Consider the following 24,956-nt stretch of genomic DNA (forward strand, 5'->3'; position numbering starts at 1 on the left):
TTGAAAGATAAAACCTTCTTGAGCACGAGGTCACCTTCTCTGAACACATGACGCCTGGCCTTCTTATTAAATGCCTTCTTCATTCTCTGCTGATATAACTGACCATGCCACATGGCAGTCAATCTCTTCCCTTCAATCAAGTTCAATTGATCATATCTGGTTTGACACCATTCAGCTTCTGTTAACTTAGCTTCCATCAAGACACACAATGATGGGATCTCAACCTCCATGGGGAGCACAACTTCCATGCCATAAACAAGAGAAAAAGGGGTTGCCCCTGTTGAAGTGAGGACGGATGTACGGTACCCATGCAAAGAAAATGAGAACATCTCGTACCAATCCTTGTAGGTCCCAACCATCTTCTGAATGATCTTCTTGATGTTCTTATTTGCAGCTTCAATGTCCCCATTCATCTTAGGTCTGTAGGGAGAAGAATTATGATGTGCAATCTTGAAGTCTTTGCAAAGAGATTCCACCATATTATTATTCAAGTTCGATCCATTATCAGTAATGATCTTACTTGGCACACCATAACGACATATAATCTGATTCTTGACAAACCTCACAACAACTTGCTTGGTTACATTTGCATACGATGCCGCTTTAACCCACTATGTGAAGTAGTCAATAGCCACCAAAATAAAACGATGTCTGTTTGAAGCTTTAGGCTCAATCATGCCGATCATATCAATTCCCCACATGGAGAAGGGATATGGAGAGGAAATGACATTCAATAGTGTTGGAGGAACATGAATTTTATATGCATAGATTTGACACTTGTGGCATTTCTTCACAAACTTGCAATAGTCAGATTCGATTGTTAGCCAATAGTAACCTGCTCTTAACATCTTCTTAGCCATAACATGTCCAATGGAATAAATATCAAAGGAACCTTCATGGACTTCAGTCATCAATAATTTTTCTTCGTGTCTATCCACGCGTCTGAGCAGAACCATATTGAAGTTTCTCTTGTAAAGCACATCACCGTTCAGGTAGAAGTTTCCAGCTAATCTCCTCAAAGTCCTCTCATCTTTCAAAGATGCCCTAGGCGGGTAAACCTAACTTTGGAGGAAACTCTTGATATAAAAATGCCACGACTTTTCATCTTTGACCTCTTTAACAACAAACACATGAGCCGGCCTATCGAGACGCATCACCGTCAAATTGGGAACCTCGTTCCAAAAGTTCACTACAATCATTGAAGCCAACGTTGCAAGAGCAATTGCCATCTGGTTTTCATCTCGAGGGATATGATGAAACCCAACCTTTGTAAAGAAAGTTGAAATTCTCCTCGCATAGTCTCTATATGGTATCAAACCGGGTTGATTCATCTCCCATTCACCTTTGATCTGATTCACAGCCAAAGCCGAATCTCCATAAACGTAAAAATGCTTGATTCTGAGATCAATGGCCTCTTCAAGCACCATAATGCAAGCTTCATACTCAGCCATGTTGTTTGTACACTTTAAAGTCAATCTAGTTGTAAATGGAAAATTAGTGCCCTGAGGAGTAATAATCATTGCCCCAATGCCATTACCATACTGATTAACAGCTCCATCAAATACCATGCCCCAACGGGAACCAAGTTTTGGCCCTTCTTCGAGCAATGGTTCATCACAGTCTTTCATTTTCAAGTACAAAATCTCTTCATCAAGAAAATTATACTGCACTGACTGGTAATCTTCAATCGGTTGGTGAGCCAGATGGTCAGCCAAGACACTACCTTTGATCGCTTTTTGAGATTAGTATTCAATATCATATTCGGATAACAACATATGCCAACGGGAAATCCTCCCCGTTAAAGCAGGCTTCTCAAAGATGTACTTGATTGGATCCATTTTGGATATCAACCAAGTAGTATGATTCAACATATACCGGCGCAGACGCTTAGCAGCCCAAGCCAATGTGCAACAAGTCTTTTCAAGCATAGAATATCGAGTCTCATAATCAGTGAATTTCTTACTCAGGTAGTAAATAACATATTCTTTCTTTCCAGATTCATCTTGTTGACCTGGGACACAACCCATACTCTCATCAAGCACAGTCAAATACATGATCAATGGTCTTCCTTCAACAGGCGGAGACAGGATCAGAGGCTCAAGCAAATACTCTTTGATAATATCAAAATATTTCTGGCAATCTTTGATCCAATCAAAAAACTGATATTTCCAAAGAAGCTTGAACATAGGCGAACATGTGGCAGTCATATGCGATATGAATCTTGAAGTATAGTTCAAGCGGCCGAGAAAACCCCTGACTTGTTTCTCATTTTTGGGCGCAGGCATCTCTTGTATAGCTTTGACCTTGGCAGGATCAACTCCAATACCCCTCTCACTGACGATAAAGCCCAACAACGTACCAGAACGAACACCAAATGTACACTTATTGGGATTCAAGCGGAGTTTGTACTTCCTCAAACGATGGAATAACTTCAACAAATGCTCAACATGTTCTTCTTCATCACTTGATTTGGCAATCATATCATCAACATATAACTCAATCTCTTTGTGCATCATATCATGAAAAAGAGTGGTCATATCTCTCTGGTAAGTTGCACCAGCATTCTTTAAACTGAAAGGCATCACTCTATAACAGAATGTTCCCCAGGGTGTAATGAATGTGGTCTTCTCCATGTCAGGATGAGTCCTTTTTAACTTCTGTTTGACTGAGGGCACTCTGGCTTCAACGGCAATCTATGCTCCACGATCTCGGAATCCAGCCCAGGCATGTCTTGATAGGACCAAGCAAATACATCTGAATATTCTCGAAGAAGATCAACCAACCCCTTCTTAGCCTCTGAACACTATTGAGACCCAATCTTGACTTCCTTCACATCATCCTTAGAACCCAAGTTGACTAGTTCAATCTGCTCTTCGAACGGCTAAATGGCTTTTTCCTCATGCTTAAGTAGACGAGATAATTCATCAGATACTTCATCATCAGTGTCTTCCTCGGCCTCAAACACAGGGAACTCAAAGTTTGGAGAGGGAGTAGGATCATTGTGGTCAATGGGTTTGGGAACCAACCTGCATAATGATTTGGTATTTTGATTTTATAGAATTGAATTGTGACCAAATATTATGCAGATGGGAAATTATTATTTATTTATGTTTTTTGTGATTACCATTTTCAGAAAAGCAAAAAGTAAAAATAAAACATCATAGATGTGGATGAATAAAATTGTATTTGATTAATGATAATTGAAGTGCCAAACAATGTTCACTTTTCCCTTAGGCAAAGGAGAAGGATTTTTTTTAAATCGAAAGACAAATTACTTAGAGTGATGAATAATAGTAGGAACATCAACAAAAACCCAATTGTTGCAAGTCTGGCCATGCGCCACAAAGTTGGCGCATGCTTCGTCTTCGTTGTCCTCATCCTCGATCACAACAACTGAGTGTTGATCATTACCATGAATGAACCCTCCACTGTGGAAACTCGGTTGAACATCTTCAGCTTTGACATTGAACAACCCTAGTTGAAATCTCAATCTGGCCCTATTCTTGTTCTTAGCAATTTCTATTACACGTCCCCACTAATCGGTGCTGCCAGTCTCAGTAGCTTTCTGAGCATCCTTCAAAGAAGACATGGGTGCCCTAGTTTTCTTCAATTCAGTAATAGATAAGGCTTGGAACGGATTTCTAACCTCCTCCTCAGCTTCAACATAAGATAAAGATAACAAATGGCTCACCAAAAGTGCCTTCTCTCCACCAACAACGACAACCTTGCAGTTCATAGAAATATGTAGCGCTAAATTATAATTTCTGCTTTCCTCAGGAAGCTCTTCATCATAAAAACTTAGATTATTGCAAGAAGTAATGTTGGCAACTATGTGGTCAAACTGATCCACCGTTACATCATGCTCAACATAGGCTTGCTCGAGCACCTTCTACAACGCCTCTCTATGTGCCTCAGAATTCATCAATAGAGACAACACCAAAATCTTTGAAGGGGTTTGGAGCAGCTACTCCACCACATTAAACTCATTTCTTTTTATCAAATGTAATACCTCATCATCATCATTAGTCTTCAGTTTGTTGGATTCACCAGACTGACACACTGGAGCACTAAATGGATTCCCCACTGGAATCTCCGCCTTCTTACTGATTGAGACATCCCCTATCTCCTTTTGAAAGACCGAGTCGAATACCCAACCACTACGGGTCACCTTTGTAATATCAACTATATTCACCACATAATATGCTATAGGTAAAGGAACTTCTTGACCATTCTCCACCATCGTGGCATTATACTGATAAGGAACATTTTTATCGAATGCATACGGGACAGGGCCCGCTAACCATATAACCAACGATGATAGCAATCTATTAATGATGTTGTTGTTGCTGCTATCAAATTGAATTACCACCCGCTCAGGGGTCTTGAACACCAGAACAATCACATTAACATCATATATATACCTCAACTGTTGAATCTGGATTACATTCTCATCCATCACCCTCTGGATATCTCTTTTGACAATCATACACCCATGGGGGTTCATGCTACAAATTGCACAACCATCATGGTCGTGCTCACAGTCACTGATTTTACACAAGGCCTTGTGCATTTCCACCAATGACCTACAGATACGTCGTACATCAAACACTAAGAAATTCCTCGGACAACCATCCACCATGTTGACTGAAGCATTACCATGAGCAGGCAACGAATTAGCTTTCACATTAGGCGTACGGTCCTCGAAGGACACCATTCCACTCTTCACAAGTTTTTGTACTTCATACTTCAGTGGGTAGCAGTTCTCAATGTCGTGACCAGGGGCTTCCTGGTGAAAGGCACAACGAAGTTCAGGTTTGTACCACCTTGGAAGTGGTTCGGGAATTTGTGGAGGATTTCTGGGTTGAATAAGGTTCTTGAGAACCAAAGATGGATATAATTCTACATATGTCATAGGAATAGGGTCAAAAGAGAACTTCTTTCTCTCAAAACATTGTTGTTGTTGTAGTTAGTTCTTTGTTGCGGTTGTTGTTGACGTTGTTGTTGTTGAATCGGTACAAATTGATTGTTGGAATTGTTGGAACACACAGGAATTATAGATGAAACTTGATGTTGATGCTGACGAGGTTGAGAACTTCTTCTGACATGAGGCCTCCTCTGCCTCCCTACAGATATTGAATTGGTTTCCCCCTCCTTCCTCTTAGAGAAACCACCACCATACTTCTTACTAGATGACAATTATTCCTTCGACAGACGTCCTTCACAGACTCCCTCTTCTAACCTCATCCTCATATTTACCATTTCGGTAAAGTCACTGGGGGCACTGGAAATTATACATTCGTAATAAAACGAACTCAGGGTCTTTAGGAAAATCTTTATCATCTCTTTTTGTTCCAATGGAGGATTAATCTGAGCAGCAAGTTCCCTCCACCTCTGAGCATACTCCTTGAACGTCCTCTTATCCTTCTGAGACATAGACCTCAGTTGGTCTCTATCAAGCGCCATATCAACATTGTATTTGTACTGCTTAACAAAATCTTCACCCAAATCATTGAAAGTAAGGACACTTGCATTGTCCAACCCCATATACCATCTTAGAGTAGCACCAGTCAAGTTATCTTGGAAGTAGTTAATCAACAACTGATCATTATCAGTTTGAGTTGACATCTTTCTGGCGTACATAACAAGGTGGCTTAGTGGACAAGTATTTCCCTGATACTTTTCAAAGTCAGGGACTTTGAACTTCATCAGGATCTTCACATTTGGCACTAGGCAGAGTTCAATAGCACTTTTACCAAACAAGTTTTTTCCTCTCAATGTCTTCAACTCCTTTCGCAGCTCAAGGAATCGATCCTTCATCTCGTCCATCTTTTCATATAAATATGGGCCCTCAAATGGCTCAGAGTTGTAGATAATGTCCTCAACACGATGCAAAGTGTGAACGAATGGCGGTGGCACATACATGACCGGGCTAGATACCGACATAGAAGCAAAGGTGGGTGCAAACCCTTCAGGCATGAAGTTTAGTGGCATTCCCCAAGGGAATCCAGCTGGCGTGGAAGGTTTGGATTGGCTTGCAGCAATGTCAATGGTTGAGGTAGAAACCTCAGAAATAACAGTCCTATGGGGAGGAGTTGCATGAGTTGGTGAAGACTGGCTCTGTGCGGCAAGAAAAGACTCCATCATGGTAGTCAACCGTGCAATCTCATCTTTAAGCTCTTTATTCTCTTGCTCCAAATGTTCCATGATCTTGGTTTGATTGGCACGAGTGTTGTATCGATGAGTCTGCTTGGCTGAAGCACAGAAGAATAACCGATAAGACATCTGACATAAGAAAACCGGTTATACAAATGATGCATGAAATTCAATATTTTTATTTGTTTAGTTTCAAGGAATATATGAAGTTCTATTTGCAAATATTAAATAATAACAATAGTAACAATTTGATTCACCATAAAATCTATTTTTATTCATAAAATTTGGAAGTATTACACTGAGTACAATTTTAGAGACCAAAATACAAATACAGAAGAAAAGGAAACTAATCATCCTAAGGATCCCTTAGCAACGGTGTCGGATGATCTAGCTGTGGGCGCGTACTTCCTTCGGATGCGTCGAATCTCTGAATCAAAAGATGTCTTTATCTAAGCCTTCTCAAGGATAAGTTGAACAACAATCTTCTTCTAAGCACCCGAAGGCTAAGGCATACTAGAGGAAGATGAACCCTCTGGCTCTCTCTGTCTCTTCACTTCTCGGTCTTCCAGAAGTTCAATAAGTGCATGCTTATTTTTCGACTCAAGCTGTAACTCCTCATGCTTTCGGCTCAAAGCATGGAACCACTCTTCCCACATATCTCTTTCTTGTTTCATCTTAGAAAATGCGTCTTCCAACTTCTCTACATCTTGGTTAGGGAGAGTTGATGGCTCAGCCACAACCAAAGACATAGGTCTTTCACAAGCATACAACATCTTCAACTCCAAAGCTCTCTTCTTTACCCAATTAGTGTAAGCTTCCAAAGCTACACAATTGCATGGACCAATATCGAATCTTCCTTTCCTATGCACATTATGCCAAGCATGAACAATCTTCTACTTCAAATGATGAGGATCTTTACCCTCTTGATAGAAAAGACCTTCTAACTGAGTGTTATTAGGTTTATCTCTCAAGGGGAACCCAAGTTGGCGACGAGCCAATGTTGGGTTGTAGTTGATTCCTCCTTGTGTACTAATGAGAGGCACATTAGAGAACTCACCACAACTATCAATAACATCCATACTACTCAATGCAGAATCATAGCAAACAATATCATCATTACTGAGGGACATAAGTCTCTGAGACCACCGTAGACATTGTTTGTTCTCCAGAAAAGAAGACGTCTAAGGCAAATGCGAAATAAACCACTTGTATAGAAGAGGAACACAACACACAATAGATTCACCACCTTTAGAATTCCTTAGATGCACAGAGAAATACACATCACCCAACAAAGTAGGAACATGGTTCTCAATCAAGAAAATTCTAATGGCGTTAACATCAACAAAACCATCAATGTTAGGAAACAAGGCTACAACATAGATGAGAAAAACAAATATGGCTTCAAAAGCATCCACACTACCGGCTTGAGAAAAGACAATAGCTTTTCCAATGAGGAACTTAGAAGTCAACCCAAACCTCCCTCATTTCTTCACCCAATAAGTCTCAATCTCAGACTTCTTCAAGTGAAGAGCTTCAGCTATGATATGAGATTTGGGAATCTCTTCCAATCCACTAAATAGCACTTTGTCAGAAACGGGTATTCCCAAGAGATGGGCATACTCTTCTAACATAGGCATAAGCTGATAATTGGGAAAAGTGAAGCAACGGTAGAGAGGATCATAGAACTGAACCAGCACACTCAGAAGTCCTTCAACTACATCAACATATAACACATATAACAGCTTTCCATGACGTTGCTTGAAGTCCAAGGGATCTAAAATAAAGGATGATAACTTCCTTAGCTCTTTCAAATTAGGACATCTAAAACCGTACTTCTTGGTGTTCCTTCGTCCATAATCCATGGTCTGAAAATATTTGCAAATAAGACCTCAGTTCCTTGAAATTTACTTTCTTTGATGAATGTTATGATGCGCATGTATGCATGAATGCAACAATCATAAACAAGGGATCACACACAAGGCAAGCACAAACAAAGGTCAAAGGATGGATCAAGTCATTGTCAAGATCAATCATCTATTTTGGTGGATTATGGTTTTCACCTTACCAACACTCAAGTACCATTAATATTTATAAGACTTGATCGGATCAACCAAGAATCAAAGGGTTTATTGTGAGTAACAAGCATGGAGTCGGGTTAAGAACCATCCCAAAGGAGTGTACTAAGGATATTAACTTGCATATCATGTTCTAAAAAGTTGCTAGAGTCTTAATCCCATCTATCGAATATTACAGGTTAGGATGACTGACCCATCAACCCATAATATTCTCAAGAGAAACTCATCTGAGTGTAGTATCGTGTAACAACTGTTATCAAGTCTACACCTGAACAGTCTCCACACTAACATCCTAAATTGGCCAGGTTGGGTTAAATGTTCTACGGTCCTCAGCTTATCAGACCCCAAATCAAAGAAAGTAATGTCTATCGATAAATAACTTGTGTGACATCAGTAGCTCCGAAAGGGTGTCCACTGAGTAGATGGATCTCAAGCCAACTTGTTAAGGACTACTCCACACAAGTCGAACATGATTGTACCATCCTCCTATCTTAATTGCACTCAGGTTCAGGTTAGAACTTATCTCACCACTCAGAGATCACCAAGCACAACAAGAAAATCATATCATACAAACAAATATACAAACATCAAATATACAAATACATACACATATAAAAAAGTTGGTTAAACCCATTGAGGATTAATCCCCAACAGAGTCGCCACTTAATTTCTGTAGCGGTAAATTCATGACCATCAAGTTATGGATACGCTTAACGTCAATAAAACCAGAGTCGTCGTTGCGCTTTTATTGTTTCCAAAGGAAAAGGGAAAAATACGAACAATACCCAAAGATAAGAAGTTTTCAAATCAAAACTAATAAAATGCCAAAGATTACAGGTCAGGGGGTTGGTTACACAAAGGGAAGGTGTTAACACCAAAAGTGTCCTAGGTACTCCTAGGGAGCCCTTTTTATGTGTGTATGTGTATTTGGTAGAAAAATGATGTTTTGGTGAAACTAGAATGTGAGGATGAGAAAAGAATTCATTGATTATATATTTGTGTTTGACAAGACCTTCAGACTTGTGCCTACGTACCAACATAAAAATGAGGGATCAAAACCTCGTAGTTCATGGTAAAAATTTCAAAATGTGTGAATTGCTTTTAATGAAAATTTAAATGAAAAGAGGTGTAAGACCCCAATTTTGACCCTAAGATCCCTCATGCAATTTCATCATATGCATTAACATTAGGATCATACCTTGGCATCCTACTTACCCCTTTTTCATTGGGTTTGTTTTGGGAGAGATCACCAAGCACCTGTGATTGTATCATGCTTGTATATTATCATTTTACTAACCAAAATACCAAAAATATGTCTTTGCATTTGCCTAACTCTTTTGTAGGAAGGGCATGGTTTCCATTGATCTATCAAGTTCATATCTAGGGCTTAAGACCCTCATGGCTAAAAGCACAACCAAGAATTGATCCATAATGTTTCAAAGTATCATATATGAGTCCCCATTATATTTACATGTTATTTTAATCAAGATTTCTTCAAGAGTTTGGAGTTGGTTTGCCTTGGAAACCCTACTTTGTATGGATATCCTATGTAACTTCCTCAACAAGCTACCTCACCAATTGATCAAATTTCTCAAGGGACACTTCAAAATTCATCATATTATGCATATATGATCTACCATGAGCCTAAAAAGTCAAGATAATTTAAAGTTAGCAAGTTGGTCGATGGTGGTTGGCCAGATGAATTCATCTGATCAAAACTGGGTCTCCCTAGACCCTATCTCCTATAATATTCACCATATGAAAATGATTCCAAGAGAAAAGCTACTCTAAATGACATTCCAAACAACTTTCATGTTGATACTTATAGCTAGTTTTGCTTGGAAAATCATTTTCTATGTTGAAACATTATAGGTCGTTTTGTCTAAACCCTTATTTGAAAGTCAACTTCCCAAGGCCATAACTTGCTCAATATTTATGAGATGAAAGATTTCCAAGTTTCACAATCAAATTCAATATGTATAATTAAACTTTGATGTTTGGAGTGAAATCTAAATCAACTTTTATGAGAATGTGATAGGAGGATACATTATAGGTCATTTTTGACCTATACCATTGAACAAGTGATTTTCCTCAACTTCAAAAATGCATAACTCTATCATTCTAAATCCAAATGACATGAAATTTGTGACCATTTTGAATGACTTTGAAATAGATACAATTTGATGAAGATACTTTTCTGATTTGGAGCTCACATGAAAAGTTAAGTAAGGTGGAACATTGAGGTATATGACTTGACACTTAGAAAAATTTTCAACATGTTGAAATTTCCAAACTTCCACCTCAAAATTCACCATGATCCAAGGTCCAAATGAAAAAGTGTCCAACATCAAAGTTGTTCCCCTTGATCTAAGCTTTCCAAAGCGTCACATTTCATGCATTTTGAATGAGGCTTGCTAGGGCTACGCATGGTCTTAACAAGTATGCATCAAGTGGAAAGATCAAATGTCCAAAACACCATTTCAAATTGCCTTGCCATTCAAGCTTCTTTGAGACTTCATAATAATTGAATTTGGACCAAAATGGATTGCTTCATGGGCCTGTACACGCCCATGCAAGCTTGTGCATGACATTGCCAAATTTGGAAGCAAATGCAAGTGTGCAAATATCACTCCCTCATGCTATAAATACATGCCCTCTGAGCTCATTTGAAGGATCTCTTGCACGCCAACTTTGCCCCCTCTTTTCAAACCCTCACAATTCAAAGGAAAACTTGAGAATTTTCAATCTGAAAATCGAGTTTAAATCTCACTGTTTGGAGATTCAAAAACTTCAGGATCCAAAGCTTTGTTCTATTGCCAAACCACTTTTGCAAGTTCCCTGAGTGTGATCAAGCAAAGATTGAAGCAAGCAAGATCAAGTTCTGTACAACATTGAAGGTATTTTCCAGAAATTTTCTTCTCTTCGATTCTCACTCAACTCTCATCAATTCTCTTGGATCTTTGGTTGTCTGAAGTCCTACCAATGTAGGCAAGAAGATTGAGTTGCTTTGACGTTAAATCGAAGCAACTCAGTTGACACACCTAAAAATTCAACTCCTCATATCTTTCTATATATTTGGAGTGAGTTAAAATTGAGGTCAGATTCGTGATCTACGCCATTTTTTCTTTCAGATCATGTCCTCCTTTTTAATTTATGTGATGGTGATGACTCAACCAGTCCGGTGAGCCTCACCTGAGAAGGTGACCGGAGTTTCAGCGCCGGTGGTGTGCTGGACAGGTTCTGAGCCACATGATCAATTCAAAATGTTTTAATCTCACGCATTGGTTTTGGTTACCATCCATGTGGCGCATTGATTTAAGTCCATGGTGGAAAGCGCACTGATGGCCACTTGATCTGCCACCTTAATTAATGAGGGAGATCAAGTGGTCCACGTTTTTTTTTATTTTTTTATTTTCATATTATTCCTTTGATTTTCATTAATTCATATTAATTTTAATATTGATCCAAAAAATATGAGAGTTTCACCAATTTTTTTTAAATAAAATCCTCTTTCATATTTTGAATTAAAATGATTTTTTGGATCATTATTAATATTTTTCATGATTTAATTGATTTTGTGAATATTTTAATTGTTTAAAAATACTTTTAAGTCTCTAAAAATTCTGAAATTTTTTCTCCAAGATCCTTTGACCTTGTTTGACCTATGATAAATCTCATGGCCATTTCTTTGGTGTTTTGATGAGATTTTAGGAATTTGACAAACCATATTTAATTTAATGCATTATTTTTAGTATTTTTAAATTGAATAAATGCCAAATAATTGTGTTGAGCCATTTTGATTGTTTGTATGAGTTTGACTTGTGTTGTTGGGCCTTGGTCAAGGTTGATTTGACTTTGCTAGGTTAAGATCATTGGATTTAGGGGATTGATGAAATGTACATTTCATCTCCCAAAATGAATGAATGATCTTAATTTGGTAAAAGTCCTTCTTTGTCCAATTTGAGTTTTGATCCATTACTCTCCCTCTTTATCTTATTCCCCTTCTTTATGCATTCATACCATGGACCTATGATATCTCAAAATCCTAAGGCTAGTTGATTCAAAAATCAACATAAGTATGGATGAGATTAGGCCACCTCTTTTGCATATTCTTTTTGTGTGTGGTATGTTTCATGAGCATGGTCCATTATACTATGTCTCTAACATGAATTAACACCAAAATTCTATTGCCCGACCTCAAATAGTTGTGACTTCTACATAAGTCCAATTACGATTGCTTAACACAACGCTAAATATGTGACACAAAAGGCATAACATTCTAGTTAGTGAGATTGTAAGTCTCCCCTCTTTCATGGTATTATGTGGAAACTTGGCCTTTTTTCCTTCCTTTGGAAAATGTCTTGGTTCAAGGATACATGCTTGTGATAAGTGGGTTGAGTGTTCTCCAAAGAATGACTTAAAACAAAAAGCAAAAGCAATACTAACTTCTAACTCATTAACAACTAACATTTAATTTCAAGCCATTTACTTTTAATGCACTTTAACTTTTAAGCCTTATTCATTTGCCATTATTCATACCATTCTAATTGTTTATGTTAATTGTCATTTTCACTTTGTCCATTTGGACCATATTTTGTGATATATTTTTCTTGTGTATATTGTGTTTGTTTATATGGTCTTTCGCCATTAATGTACATAATAAGAACAAAAAACCCTAAAAAATATCTTGTGTGGACTGTTGGTTTGCTCTGAGACAATTGGACTTAGAACTTACGCAATACTCCCTATGCAAAGTACTTGGCCAATGCCAACTTTCATGTAACAAAGTGCTTGTAATCTGATACATCATTAAAGATCCATTTGAGTTAATTTTCAATATGATTATTGTGAAGCTATTATTTTGAACCTGTGACTTGTGGCATTGTTGAATTCACCTGCTACATGGGAAAATTTGAAGAAGATCATTGATGCGTGTTTTTCGCAAGTGTACGAATCACGTCAAAGTAATATAAAAGATTATCGAATCCACAGAGACCAAGTGTCAATCTATCAAACCTGTTGTTATGGTGTGTATCTAAGGCAACTATTTTTAAGGGTTTTAATAAGGGTGCAATGGTAAATAAAATTATAATTTTAAATAATAAATAAAGACAGGCTCGAATGTAATTCACGCAATCAATGATAATCCAGTACTTGTTAGTGGAACTACTTATGGGCAATGTTTTCTCCTTTGAAAAGAACTAATTTAACAGGAACTGTCGCTTTCGCGTATTCAGAACCGAGTTGTACTCTCTAATCAACCCCTCCTATTGTCACGGATAAAAAGGTGCGTACTGCGTTAGAGTAGTAAACCTATTTTTAAGAAATATAGTATCTTAACTAAGTTGAAAAGTATTTTAACCTGGACTTCTTAGCAAAAAGAGGTTCTTACGAACCAGAGTTTAAACTTCCTAACGCGTCCGAAAATCGTTTTAAAATCTCTTTTCTTTTTAATCTAAAATCTCCTAATAAACTAGACAAAGCGCTTTTGGCTGTTTTTGAAATAGTTAAAAACAATTACTTGAATTGAAAGATAAAATAGCCCTTAGGTGTTTCCACGAACAATTATACTGATTACTGGTTTAATTACGATCCTCACATTCTAACCTTTATAGAATTAGTTAGACATGATAAAGTAAATATTCTTTTTATAGTTTTTCATAAAAGTAATTTAAAGCGAGTGCGGATAATAAACAAAGTAAAGTGCGAGTGCAGGAAATAAACAACGTAAATGTGCGAGTGCAGGAAATAAACAACGTAAATGTGCGAGTGCAGGAAATAAACAACGTAAATGTGCGAGTGCAGGAAATAAATAAAAGTAAAATACGAACTTGAATTAAAATGGCGGCAGGATTAACTTCCTCCAGAGTGCTCCAAAAACTCGAACCACAGACAGATTACAGACTCGATCACTCGATTGCAGAGGCACCCCGATGTGGAATGGCAACTGCTTTATAACTGATATATGCCTAGAGAATTCTAATTCTGGATGAAGAAAAACGAAAATCTAAGGTCCTATTTATAGTAAAAACTGAAAGCATGAAATGACAGGGACGCCCCTCCACTAAAAAGTGGAGGTTACTGATTTTGGCCTTGTGGCGCCCGCCACAGGCCTATGGCGCCCGCCATGGTCCCTACAGGGGATGATGGAGTGGGGATCGTGGGTCTTGACGGTTGAGGAGTGGTCTTGAGACGTGGCCACGTCATGGCTAACCCCATGGCGCCCGCCACGGTGGGTGCCGTAAGTGCAAAACGCTGAATTTCTAGGTTTTCGCCCGTTTTCACTCCTTTTTCGCTCCTTTTCCCGATTCAAGCTCCGATTATTATAAAAACCTGAAAACATAAGAAAACAAAGAAATAACAAAGCAAAACAACAATAAAAGCTAAGAATGCATGCGAAATCGGAGTCAGAAATACGGTGAATTTTAGTGTGATCAATCATGGAATGGCTAAGCTTGGATATGGCTATATTTATTTGATGCCTTGCTCTTCAAGTTAATATGGTGTGCATTGGTTATTTCTTGATTCTAATGTCCAAGGGAATTTGAGTTTCTATATGACATTCTTGTCTATTGGATTGCAGCCCATTGGTCAGATCTTTTCAACTCTCAACTTTTAAATTTATGCTTAGGATTAGTCTCTTCATCTCCTCCCAATCTCTTTAATTTCAAATTCTCTCTCTCCTTTTAAAAATTTCTTTGTTTGTACTTGTTTTGTTTCTAAACTTAGACCATTTTGCAAACTAGAAACTTTGGCCTTATGCCATCACATTTTAAAACTTCTTTTCTTAGATACACATGTAAATAAACTTAACTATACTTGACTTAAAGATTTCAAAAGCCAAAAACAACAAACTCATTTAAACCATTTTTAGGCCTCTGTGCCTCTCAAACCTAATTTTTTGTTAAAAGCAAAGCACCCACTTTGAAATTTGTATCACGAGCTACGAGGTTTTGATCCCTCATTCTTATATTGGTATGTAGGCACAAGTCTGAAGGTCTTGTCAAACACAAAAATATAATTAATGAATTCTTTTCTCATCCCCCCATTCTATTTGTTTGTAAACATCCTTTTGTACAAAATACATATGCACACAAGAAAGGGCTCCCTAGGAGTACCTAGGACACTTTGGGTGCTAACACCTCCCCTCTGTGTAACCAACCCCCTTACCTGTAATCTCTGGCATTTTATTAGTTTTGATTTGAAAACTTCTTATTTTTGGGTTTTGTTCGTACTTTTCCCCTTTCCCTTGGAAATAATAAAAGCGCGGTGGCGACTCTTGTTATTTGATGTCTTGCTTATTCATAGCTTGATGATCATGAGTTTACCGCTACAAGAGGCACAAAGGGCCCACAAGTTTGAATGAGTGTTGGTTCTTTTTGTCTTTTGAAATTTTAAGTCAATATGATTAGATTTATTTACAAATTTGAGTTAATAAAAAAAAGTTTGAAAATTCATTGGCATAAGGCCAAAGTTTCTAATGTGAAACATGTTTAAGTTTGAAATCACAGGCAAAGAAAGTTTTTAAAAAGGGAGAGAGATTTTGAAATTTAAGAATTAGGAGAAGATGAAGTGGCTACCCTAAGTATAAATTTAAAAGTTAAGGGTTGAAAAGATCTGACCAATGGGATGCAATCCAATAGACAAGAATGTCATATAGAAAATCCACTTTCACTTTGGACTTTGAATCAAGCAATAATCAGCAAGCAATTAGAAATATGAAGATCAAGGCATCAAATAAAGATGGCCACATCCAAGCAAGCAAATCCACAACTAGTAGTCTTCTTTTGTCTTCTCATGTATAAGATGAAATACTCCTTGATCAACTCAGAGAAAAGCATCAGACACAAGTTCAAGACAATAGTTGCATCAAGACAATGTAGCAGATAAGTTCAAATAGATCCCAATACTTACATCAGGTGAAGTCTCAGTTTACAATAACTTGGTCTCTAAATGTTGGCATTGGCCAAGTCCTTTTGCATATGGAATGTTGCATAATCCTAAGTCCAATAGTTCAGATCAAACTCAACAGTCCACACAAACATTTTTTTAAGATTCCTTGTTGTTTATTAAGTATTTTAAGGTCCTAAGACCATAAACACAAACAAAATACACAAAAAATATATACAATCACAATATATGGCTCAAATGAGCAAAGTGAAAAAGGCATAAGCATAAACAAGTTAATGAAATGAAAATGGCAATGAATGGTAAGTGACTTGAAATTAAATTGCATAAAGTAATGACTTGAAAGTAAAGCAATGTTAATAATAGTTAGTGTTAGTCAAAGTTAATTAGATGTTAGTGGAGTTTTTCTTTTTAATTGATTAAGTCATTCTTTGGAGAACATTTAACCCTCTATTCACAAGCATGGATCCTTGAACCAAGACATATTCCATAGGAAGGAAAAAAGGTCAAGTTTTCACACAATACCATGAAAGGGGGAGACTTACAATCCCACTTACTAGAATGATATGCCTTTAGGGTCAAATTTTAGCTCTATGTTAAGCAATCGTAATTGGACTTATGTAGAAGTCACAACTATCTAAGGTCAGGTGTAGCGGGGTATTCGTTACCTTTAGATTTATTGACTAAATCAAAAGTAAATCATACAATTCGAGTCACCACCTCACTTCTATTTATCCAAAGGAAAGGTTAGAAAGAGAACAAAAACCGAGAAGTTTTATCAAATAAAAAACTAATAAAAATGTCAGAGATCTGGGTAAGGGGGTTGGTTATGCAATGGGAAGGTTTTAAGCACCCAAAACATCCTTAGTACTCTAAGGGAGCCCTTTTTACAAATGTTGTATGGTAGGTTGGTATTTGTGAAAAATATTTGTGCAAACATGATTAGGGAGATGAGAAAAGAATGTACATGTGATTTACAATTTTGTGTTTGAATGGATAAACCCATTGCCTACGTACCATCTTAGAAAGGTAGGATCAAAACCTCGTAGTTCGGGGTAAAAATCTCAAAATAAGTTGGTGAATTGATTGGTCAAAAGCCTTAAGGTCTTTTGTTATCAAAGGGAGAAAACTCAACCTAAACCACAAATCCACCATGTGAGGAGAGCTTCAACATGCTAGTGAGGGGTTAACCCTATAATAAGCATGGAAGACTTTTAGTCCAACACTAAGGATATAGGTGAGCATTATATCAACCTCTAGGATAACTCAAACCTAATAGCTAATGTTTTATGAAAAGCTTTAACATAAATGGTCATTGGAACCACAAAAAAAAAAGAGTGAGTTGTATTTACAAATGAAAAATACTCACAAAATAAGGTCAAAGTTGACTTAAGATTCAATTCAAAATAAGTGTTATGAAAAGAGTTTGAAAAATCAGAGGCATAATGCCTAGGCTTCTAATTTTTGAAAATAACGTTAATGTTTGCACAAAAGTTTGGCTTGGGTTAGAGTGGAGAGAAGAAGAGAATGGCTAGGTCCTAAACATGAAAAATATGAAAGAAGAGAAATAAAACCACTTGGAGTTCCCTTCTTGAGATCATAAAGATGATCCAAGTTGCTCCATTCCTTTGGACTTAGCAAGCAATAAGAAAATAACTCAAGCAATCAAGCAAATATCAATCAAGCTCCTAGGAACCTTCCAATTGGCTTTTGTATCTCTTATCTTGGATGTCCATGATAATGGTTCTTCTAATTGGCTCAAGTTTAGGATCCCTATCACACAAGAACACACAAATCAAAAAGTTCCACAATGCAAATAAAAAATGGACAAGAGTGAGTTTAGAATTAGGATCCTTTCAATTCATCTTTCAAGATTAAGCACTCTAAAGGCATGAGGCCTAGTTGCTCTTCAACATATATAGCATTCTAAAGGCATGAGGCCTAGTTGCTCTTGAAACTCCATTTAGCATAGGTAAGGTCCTAAATCTAAGTCCTTTCTCCATTTGCATTGGGTTCACACAAACAAAAACACAACAAGCACAAGACAATAGTATATACACAATAATGTGCTCAAGTGAGCAAAAGGCAAATTGGATAAACATAAACATGAGCTCAAGTGAGCAAAGGGCAAAGACAAATGAATTAATGAGAAAGAAATTAAATTGCATTGAAGTAAATTGCAAGAATTAAATGCTTGAATTAAAAGTTAGTAATTAGTAGTTAGTGTTAGTGTGTCATAAGGCAATTTAGGGCTATGTTAAGCAATCGTAAGTGGACTAATGTAGTAGTCACACCTATCTGAGGCCGGTCAATGAAATTATAGGCAAGAAACACAAGTTAGAGACCATGACTAGGAAACCAAGCTCCTAAAACTTGCCATGCCAAAAGAAAAGAAGAATGATCTTGTATGGATTTAGGTTTTTTGCTTGACCAAGAAGCAACCTATCTCTAATCCAAAGCAATTCACTTGATCTTTGATCAAGATGAATTTGATTTGAATCAAAGAAGGTTAAGCCCCTCATATGTCAAGGCTAACCACCAATCATTAACTCATTGATCAAAAAGAAAAAAGAAGAAGAAGAAAAAGAAATGGAATGCACATAATTGAAATTCAAATGACATAAGCAAAACACATTGACCAAAAAATGAATGGAATCAACATCAATCAATGGTAAACAGAAGTGAGATGAAGCTTAGAAGTCAAGAAACAATAAAAATATTTGTGGTATTTTTTGGAATTAAAATAATACTTGAATTAAAATAAACAAATAAAGGTCAAACTTCAAATCCAATTCAAATCAACTTGGAAAAGTCCAATTGGATCATCATAAGTCCAACATGGTCAAACAAGGTTTGACAAATTTTTTCATCATTTTTTGAAAATAGAAACTAATATTAAACAATTAAAAATGAAGAAAAATAACATAATTGAACTAAAATCTCAAATAAATCTCAAATCAATTAAGAAATTGATGAGAATATTTTTCATAGATTCATCATCATTCAAAGATGTTAAGAAAATATTTTTGGCATTTTTGAATATTGGAAAGTATTTTAAATGAATTAAAAACAATCAGAAAAGAAATAATTCATAAAAAATATTAAATGAAATCAAAAAAATAATAAAAAAAACATTTTTAGAAACTAGAATTTAAGAGATTTTTTTTGCAATTGGTCCCATATTTTTGTGATTCCAAATAAAGAAGTTATGAATTTTTAAAATAAAATAGAATTAAAGAAAATAAAAACAGAAAATAAAAATTGGAAAAATCCACAGCGCTTGGATCCCACTTCATTAATTGACGTGGCTGATCACAAGGCTAGGAGACGCGCGCGCATGGTGATCCAAAGTCAGCAGCGAAACATGAAGCATTAAATGAAGTCAATACAATGCATGGCTAAGATTAGATCTGAGGATGTGAATCCAAGGGCCAGGAACTCAGCCACGTGGGGACGGTGGTGGAAACCACCGTCTTCTCCGGTGAGCTTCACTGTTCCGGCCAGAATTGCAGGTTTCAAAATCTTAACAAAAATGCACGATCTATACATCATTAGAAAGCTGGGGTGATGTACATCATCCCTGTACCCTTGGTTTCCACTCAAGATCTCTATAGAGAGAGAAATCTGAGATGGAAAATTATGGTGTTCAAACTGAACTTACTCAATTCAAAAAATTAAAAGCATAAACCAATTGCCTCTCACATGAGGACTTCAGAGGTACCAACCAATGCAAGAAATGCTCAATATTAAGAGAGATTCGAATCAAAACAGTTTGAATAACAACCTTTGAAGTGCAGATTTTCAATGCTTGATCCACTCCAACTCTTTGATGCAGCTTGTTCTTGAGGTAGCAAGGAAGCAATGTTCAGGAATTGAAGTTCAAAGATCAACCAATGAAGTTAAAAATTGAACTTGAAAATTGAAAGAGAAAACTCAGAATTCCTTTTAATGGAGGTTGGGATTTCACTTGTGCAGAACTTCAGGCGCCTTTAGGTTGAAGTTTGAAGTGAATGAAGCCTTCTATTTATAGGCAAGGCTGATGCAAGCAAGGAAATACTCGTGTGTGCATGAGCTTGGGTCCTCCATGCATGGGCCTGTACAGGCGCATGGGAGGCCCAAAAGCAACTGGTTTTGCATGCTGAAGTCACATGGATCAAGTTTGGACGTGCAGATAGCCATGTAATGGAGTGTGCAAGAAGATTAATCATGTTATGCATAATTGGAACCAAAACTTCTCCTTTTCGAAAATACCATTTGCAAAATTGAAACATATGCATGTGGGTAACGGTTGGAAAGGTCTTGACATGAGAAACAAATGTTATGTTGAACAAAAATCCATTTGGAGTTGGGAAAATATTGAAAACAGGCCATGAAGTTCAATGTACAAAACATGCATATGGAAATTTTGCTAAAATGGACCAACTTCAAGCCCTTATGTTTTAATGATTAAATCCTCAAATGATAAAACCTTCAACATCAAAGTTATAGATCGTTTCAAGACAATCGATCTGGACTTAAATTTTTCATCATTTGGATTTTTGATGAGAAAGTTATGGGTACTTGAAGTTGGACTTTTTCAAGATTCAATGGCTTTGGTCCAAAGTGACCTATAATGTTTTGTATTATCACATGTGTTTCGTTTAGGATTATGAAATTTTGTCAAACATAACAAATTAATTAGAAACACATCAAAAGTTAGGTCTCAGTGGATTTCAAAATAGTCAGATGAATTGACTGATCAACTTCTCAAGTCCAAACATCAAATCTTGATGAATGAATGATTGAGGGCACTCACATAAGCTAAAATATGCATAAAATGATGAATGAAATAACTTCCCTTGATTTTATTTGATCATAGGTGGAGGTTGCTTCAAGAGCAAGGCACAGTCAACACACAGTTGAATGAGGGTTTCCTTGGGAAACAATCCTCAAGCCCTTTGGTTTATCTTGATCAAATTGACAAATTGAGATACTTGGGAGGCATATATGATGATGGAGAGATTTGTGAACCATTGTCATGCTTGCTTTCACTTTCATTTGGCCATTCTTTGAGCATAGGGGCCTCCTAGGAGCCTTGGATCACATGATTGCTCAAGCTTCAAAACAAACAAAGTTAGTGACATATTTTTGTGCTTTTGGTTAGTAAACAAAATAAGAAAAGCAATAATATACAATTCGAGCATGCTTGGTGGTCTCAAACCAACTCACACAAGTCCCAACCCTAGGGTTAAGGAGCCAAGATGCTATGATCCTTGAGGCAAATGCAATGTGCAATGATATGATGCCATGAGGGATATTAGGGTCTTACATCAGGCAATAATAATTTAGGTGTTAATGCATGTTCGAGCTTTGGTATAATGAACCAAACTCCTAAAGTATACCACACACTAAAAGAAAACATCAAAAGGGGTGGACCTATCTCATCCATACTTGTATTGGTTCATCTGAACAAAGTCATTGATGAACCAATTAGCCTTAGGATATTGAGACTTCATTGGTCAATGAAATGAATGGTAAAGAAAGGGGATAAATATGAAAGGGGAGGGGAGATAAGAGAAACACAAATTGGTCATGGGAGGAATTTTATCAAATTAAAATCATCCATTCATTTTGGGAGATGAAATGTATATTTCATCAATCCCCTAAATCCAATGATTTTAATCCAACAAAAGTCAAATCAACCTTAACCAAGGCCCAAACAAATAGTCAAACATCACAATACCGAGGCAATAGCTCAACATAATTTTTACACAATTAATCAATTAAAAATCAAATTAAAAATGAATTAAATTTCAATTTCAATTGGCCAAAACCTAAAACCTCTTCAAAACACCAAATAAATGGCCAACAGATTTATCCTGGGTCAATGAAGGTCAAAGTACCTTAGAGAAAAAATATCATGATTTTTGAAAAGTCATAAGTATTTTTAAACAATTAAAAATATGCATAAAAACAATTAAATATATGCATAAAAACAATTAATTCATGAAAAATACCAAAATTAATCCAAAAAATAATTTTAATTCAGAAAATGAAAGAGGAAAATATTTAAACATTTTTGGTGAAAGTCCCATATTTTTTGGATTAAAAATGAAATTAATATGAAGTAATCAAAATAAAGGGATTAAATGAAAAATCAAAAAATACAAAAAAACAAGGGCCATCAGAACTCACATATTAATTGAGGTGGCATATCTGAAGGCCACACGCGTTCTATCCATGGTGGACTTGAATCAAAGCGCCACATGCGTGGTAATCAAAACCAACGACCAAGATTAGAACATTGTACCAAGATCAGATGGTTGGAACCTTGCCAACACACCACCAGAACCCTAGCTTCAGTCATCTTCTCCGATGAGGACCACCGGACTGGTCCAACCAAAACTTCATGAAAATGAAAAGTGAATACACTAATTTGAAGAAAAAAATGCTCTGGAGCACGAATCTGACCTCCATTTTTTCCAACTCCAAGTATACTGAAAGATACATGGATTTGAAATTTGAGGTTCATGATCTGAGTTGCTTCGATTTGACCTCAAAGCAACTCAATCTTGTTTCCTACATTGGTAGGACTTCAGACAACCAAAAATCAAAAAGAATGGTGAAGAATTAAAAGAGAATCGAAGAGATCAAGTTTCTGAAAAATCACCTTTGAGTTGCTTCAAATTCACTTGATCTTGATCTGAATTTGCTTGCTTTCTCTTCCTCTTACTTGCAGAAACCAATTTAAGTGAAAAGGGAAATGGCGTCTTGGAGTTTGAACTTCCCAACAGAAGATGAAGTTCAAGCTCGATTTCAATTGAAATATTCAAGAATTATATGGAATGGAAGGATTGGATTGCTATGGAAAAGCTTGGGCAAGGAGTTGATGAAGTTTTGATCACATTGCTTCTCTATTTATAGCCAATTCAAATGCTTTTCACACACTTTCATTTTAATGTCCAAAATTAGCAACTTCCTTCATGAGCTAGCATGGGCGTGCGCAAATCCCAAATAATCATTTGAAAAGGTCCAAAGTCATACATAGGTCATGCTGAAAGCATTGCATTAAGCCATGCGATGTTGAAATGAGTTTGATCATGAAATCCTTCCAAATGGTACCATACATTGCACCCATACGTAACTCCTTCAATATTGATCCAAATGAGATGATCTTGGACTTTTTAGAAAGGTGAGATCAAGGGGAACAACTTTCATGTTTAACACCTTTCCATTTGAAGCTTGGATCATGATGAATGTTGAGGTGGAAGTTTGGAAAATCAAACACATTTGAAAATTTTCTAAGTACCAAGTCATATGTTCACTTCTTCCACCTTGAATAACTTTTGTTATGGAATTCAAATGGAAAACCTTCCTTCATTAAAGTTGTAGATCTCTCAAACATATTCAATTTTGTCACAAATTTGACCCCATTTGGATTTGGCATGAAGGAGTTATGCATTTTAGAAGTTGAGGAAAATCACTTGTTCAATGATAATGGCCCAAAATGAACTATAATGTTTCCTCTTGGAACATGCATTTTAAAGTTGAACTTGAACTTCCTCCAAACATCAAAGTTGAATAAGACATATTGAATTAGATCATGGAATTTTAATGGAGTTCATATCATAAAAAGTGAGCAAGTTATGATCTTGGGAAGTTGACCTTCTAACTAGGGTTCAAACAAAATGACCTATAATCTTTCATCATAAAAAATGACTTTCCAAGCAAAACTAGCTCTTGACATCAACATGAAAGTTGTTTGCAATGTCATTTTGAGTAACGTTTCCCTTAGAATCATTTTCATATGACAATAATTGTAGGAGATAGGGTCTAGGGAACCCCTGTTTTGACCAGTTGACTTTCTCTGGTCAACCACCATGAACCATCTTGCTAGCTTGACCTTATCTTGATTTTTGGGACTCATGGAGGATCATATATGTGAAGAATGATGTAATATGAAGTATCCCTTGAAATATTTGATCAAATGATGAAGAAACTTGTTGAGGAAGTCACACAAGATACCTAGATGAATTAGGGTTTCCAAGGTAACCAAGCTTCAAACTCTTGATGAATTCTTGATCAGAATGATATGTGAAGACCATGGGGATGAATATATGATGTCTAGAGCTGTTGTGAACCATTTCTTGATTGGTCTGCTTGCATTGAGGGTCTCAAACCCTAGATATGAGCTTGATGAAGCATAGATGAGCACACACACTACCTACAAAAGAGTTAAACTATACATAGACATATTTTTGGAATTTTGATTAGTAAATGAAAAACAAAGTATGATACGATCAAAGGTGCTTGGTGATATCTCCCCATGCAAACCTAATGAATGTGGGGTAAGGAGGATGCCAAGGTGTGATCCCAAAGCCAATGCATATGATGAGATAGCATGAGGGATCTTAGGGTCAAATTGGGGTATTACAAATGATTTTTTATAAGGTTGTAATGATAGTCATTGAGGTAACTAAGAGATCGAGTAGTACGAGCGAAATGTCTTAAGGTGTTTGGAGGAGGTAGAGGAATGTCATGAGTAATATGTGTGAAGGAGGGGGTAATATTTGAGGAGGTGGTGGAATGATTATGGAAGGGGAAAAAGAGGTTATGTCTAAGATGATGAGGGTTGGATGGGAATGAAAGGGTCAAGGTCCGGTTTAGGTTATGAAGAAGAAGGTTGAGGAGAGGTGTGTGTGAGATTGTTATTCTGATGGAAGGGAAATACCTCTTCATAAAAAATAGCATTCCTGGAAACCAGAAAATCATGTGAGTTCATATTATATAAAAGATACCCTTTTTCTCCGTTTTTAAATCCAAGAAAAAATGTTTTTTGAG

The sequence above is a fragment of the Lathyrus oleraceus genome, chromosome 6, assembly GCF_024323335.1.
Source record: "Lathyrus oleraceus cultivar Zhongwan6 chromosome 6, CAAS_Psat_ZW6_1.0, whole genome shotgun sequence".
NCBI lineage: Eukaryota > Viridiplantae > Streptophyta > Magnoliopsida > Fabales > Fabaceae > Lathyrus > Lathyrus oleraceus.